The 5000-nt window shown below is 36.4% G+C and overlaps 1 protein-coding gene across 4 annotated transcripts in view; it reads left to right on the plus strand.

Annotated features, from left to right (window-relative positions):
• The window catches only part of dcc (DCC netrin 1 receptor), a 285242-nt gene that overhangs the window by 240233 nt on the left and 40009 nt on the right, over nt 1–5000 (plus strand). The window lies entirely within an intron of this gene.

Genomic DNA, 5000 nt, shown 5'->3' on the forward strand with positions numbered 1-5000 from the left:
CAACTCAAGCGCTCCTCAGAGCCTCGTTCTCAGTCATTACTCTGAGACTCAGTCCTCACACACACACACACACACACCGTAAACCTTTTTGTTTCTCTTTGTGTTCTGGGTCCTCGCTATAGAGTTCGGCGAAAATATAGAGATTAATCAGGAGTTTTCTTCACTGCAAAAAAAAAGTTATTCATCAGTATTTCTACAACTATCTAAACATTCCTAAATCAACGGGGGAATATCATGAAAATCTTTATGCTTTAAGTGCTATAATCCGGTGCTTCTACCAACCCAGAAAACTTGAAAAGTGAAACCCAGTAACTCTGTTCTGGTGAGTCTTTCTCTGAGAGCATGACAAACAATAAGCCGATCAGATTTCTCCCCTTTTGACGTAAGAAGATCTTATTATAATATTACCGGCTCTTAATCTGCACGTTTATAATATTACCGGCTCTTAATCTGCATGTTTATAATATTACCGGCCCTTAATCTGCACGTTTATAATATTACCGGCCCTTAATCTGCACGTTTATAATATTACCGGCCCTTAATCTGCATGTTTATAATATTACCGGCTCTTAATCTGCACGTTTATAATATTACCGGCTCTTAATCTGCACGTTTATAATATTACCGGCCCTTAATCTGCACGTTTATAATATTACCGGCCCGTAATCTGCATGTTTATAATATTACCGGCCCTTAATCTGCACGTTTATAATATTACCGGCCCTTAATCTGCATGTTTATAATATTACCGGCCCTTAATCTGCATGTTTATAATATTACCGGCTCTTAATCTGCATGTTTATAATATTACCGGCCCTTAATCTGCACGTTTATAATATTACCGGCCCTTAATCTGCATGTTTATAATATTACCGGCCCTTAATCTGCACGTTTATAATATTACCGGCCCTTAATCTGCACGTTTATAATATTACCGGCCCTTAATCTGCATGTTTATAATATTACCGGCCCTTAATCTGTACGTTTATAATATTACCGGCCCTTAATCTGCACGTTTATAATATTACCGGCCCTTAATCTGCACGTTTATAATATTACCGGCCCTTAATCTGCACGTTTATAATATTACTGGCTCTTAATCTGCATGTTTCTAATATTACCGGCCCTTAATCTGCACGTTTATAATATTACCGGCCCTTAATCTGCACGTTTATAATATTACCGGCTCTTAATCTGCACGTTTATAATATTACCGGCTCTTAATCTGCACGTTTATAATATTACCTGCCCTTAATCTGCACGTTTATAATATTACCGGCCCTTAATCTGCACGTTTATAATATTACCGGCCCTTAATCTGCATGTTTATAATATTACTGGCTCTTAATCTGCATGTTTCTAATATTACCGGCCCTTAATCTGCACGTTTATAATATTACCGGCCCTTAATCTGCACGTTTATAATATTACCGGCTCTTAATCTGCACGTTTATAATATTACCTGCCCTTAATCTGCACGTTTATAATATTACCGGCCCTTAATCTGCACGTTTATAATATTACCGGCCCTTAATCTGCATGTTTATAATATTACTGGCTCTTAATCTGCATGTTTCTAATATTACCGGCCCTTAATCTGCACGTTTATAATATTACCGGCCCTTAATCTGCACGTTTATAATATTACCGGCTCTTAATCTGCACGTTTATAATATTACCTGCCCTTAATCTGCACGTTTATAATATTACCGGCCCTTAATCTGCACGTTTATAATATTACCGGCCCTTAATCTGCATGTTTATAATATTACTGGCTCTTAATCTGCATGTTTCTAATATTACCGGCCCTTAATCTGCACGTTTATAATATTACCGGCTCTTAATCTGCACGTTTATAATATTACCGGCTCCTAATCTGCACGTTTATAATATTACCGGCCCTTAATATGCACGTTTATAATATTACCGGCCCTTAATCTGTACGTTTATAATATTACCGGCTCTTAGTCTGTACGTTTATAATATTACCGGCGCTTAATCTGCACGTTTATAATATTACCGGCTCTTAATCTGTACGTTTATAATATTACCGGCTCTTAATCTGCACGTTTACAATATTACCGGCCTTTAAACTGCAGGTTTATAATATTACCGGCTCTTAATCTGCACGTTTATAATATTACCGGCTCTTAATCTGTACGTTTATAATATTACCGGCTCTTAATCTGCACGTTTACAATATTACCGGCCTTTAAACTGCAGGTTTATAATATTACCGGCCCTTAATCTGTACGTTTATAATATTACCGGCTCTTAATCTGCACGTTTATAATATCACCGACCCTTAATCTGCACGTTTATAGTATTACCGGCTCCTAATCTGCACGTTTATAATATTACCGGCCTTTAATCTGCACGTTTATAATATTACCGGCTCTTAATCTGTATGTTTATAATATTACCGGCCCTTAATCTGCACGTTTATAGTATTACCGGCTCCTAATCTGCACGTTTATAATATTACCGGCCCTTAATCTGCACGTTTATAATATTACCGGCCCTTAATCTGCACGTTTATAATATTACCGGCCCTTAATCTGTACGTTTATAATATTACCGGCTCTTAATCTGTACGTTTATAATATTACCGGCTCTTAATCTGCACGTTTACAATATTACCGACCTTTAAACTGCAGGTTTATAATATTACCGGCCCTTAATCTGTACGTTTATAATATTACCGGCTCTTAATCTGCACGTTTATAATATTACCGGCCCTTAATCTGTACGTTTATAATATTACTGGCTCTTAATCTGCACGTTTATAATATTACCGGCTCTTCATCTGCATGTTTACAATATTACCGGCTCCTAATCTGCACGTTTATAATATTACCGGCCCTTAATCTGTACGTTTATAATATTACCGGCTCTTAATCTGTACGTTTATAATATTACCGGCCCTTAATCTGTACGTTTATAATATTACTGGCTCTTAAGCTGCACGTTTATAATATTACCGGCTCTTAATCTGTACGTTTATAATATTACCGTCTCTTAATCTGCACGTTTATAATATTACCGACCCTTAATCTGTACGTTTATAATATTACCGGCTCTTAATCTGCACGTTTATAATATTACCGGCCTTTAATCTGCACGTTTATAATATTACCGTCCCTTAATCTGTACGTTTATAATATTACTGGCTCTTAAGCTGCACGTTTATAATATTACCGGCTCTTAATCTGTACGTTTATAATATTACCGTCTCTTAATCTGCACGTTTATAATATTACCGACCCTTAATCTGTACGTTTATAATATTACCGGCTCTTAATCTGCACGTTTATAATATTACCGGCCTTTAATCTGCACGTTTATAATATTACCGTCCCTTAATCTGTACGTTTATAATATTACCGTCTCTTAATCTGCACGTTTATAATATTACCGACCCTTAATCTGTACGTTTATAATATTACCGGCTCTTAATCTGCACGTTTATAATATTACCGGCCCTTAATCTGTACGTTTATAATATTACCGGCTCTTAATCTGCACGTTTATAATATTACCGGCCCTTAATCTGTACGTTTATAATATTACTGGCTCTTAATCTGCACGTTTACAATATTACCGGTCCTTAATCTGCACGTTTATAATATTACCGACCCTTAATCTGTACGTTTATAATATTACCGTCTCTTAATCTGCACGTTTATAATATTACCGACCCTTAATCTGTACGTTTATAATATTACCGGCTCTTAATCTGCACGTTTATAATATTACCGGCCTTTAATCTGCACGTTTATAATATTACCGTCCCTTAATCTGTACGTTTATAATATTACCGTCTCTTAATCTGCACGTTTATAATATTACCGACCCTTAATCTGTACGTTTATAATATTACCGGCTCTTAATCTGCACGTTTATAATATTACCGGCCCTTAATCTGCACGTTTATAATATTACCGACCCTTAATCTGCACGTTTATAATATTACCGGCCCTTAATCTGCACGTTTATAATATTACCGGCTCTTAATCTGCACGTTTATAATATTACCGGCCCTTAATCTGCACGTTTATAATATTACCGACCCTTAATCTGCACGTTTATAATATTACCGGCTCTTAATCTGCACGTTTATAATATTACCGGCTCTTAATCTGCACGTTTATAATATTACCGACCCTTAATCTGCACGTTTATAATATTACCGGCCCTTAATCTGCACGTTTATAATATTACCGACCCTTAATCTGTACGTTTATAATATTACCGGCTCTTAATCTGCACGTTTATAATATTACCGGCCTTTAATCTGCACGTTTATAATATTACCGTCCCTTAATCTGCACGTTTATAATATTACCGACCCTTAATCTGCACGTTTATAATATTACCGGCTCTTAATCTGCACGTTTATAATATTACCGGCCCTTAATCTGCACGTTTATAATATTACCGGCTCTTAATCTGCACGTTTATAATATTACCGGCTCTTAATCTGCACGTTTATAATATTACCGGCTCTTAATATGCACGTTTATAATATTACCGGCTCTTAATCTGCACGTTTATAATATTACCGGCCCTTAATCTGCACGTTTATAATATTACCGGCCCTTAATCTGCACGTTTATAATATTACCGGCCCTTAATCTGCACGTTTATAATATTACCGGCCCTTAATCTGCACGTTTATAATATTACCGGCCCTTAATCTGCACGTTTATAATATTACCGGCTCTTAATATGCACGTTTATAATATTACCGGCTCTTAATCTGCACGTTTATAATATTACCGGCTCTTAATATGCACGTTTATAATATTACCGGCTCTTAATCTGCACGTTTATAATATTACCGGCCCTTAATCTGCACGTTTATAATATTACCGGCCCTTAATCTGCACGTTTATTACCGGCTCTTAATCTGCACGTTTATAATATTACCGGCTCTCAATCTGCACGTTTACACACACCAGCCGGCATTCGGTTTCTCGAGCGACAACAGAGACCAGTTC

This window comes from Siphateles boraxobius, unplaced genomic scaffold, assembly GCF_051911475.1.
Source record: "Siphateles boraxobius isolate OS27281-9 unplaced genomic scaffold, OSU_SipBor_1 120, whole genome shotgun sequence".
NCBI classification, from domain to species: Eukaryota; Metazoa; Chordata; class Actinopteri; order Cypriniformes; family Leuciscidae; genus Siphateles; species Siphateles boraxobius.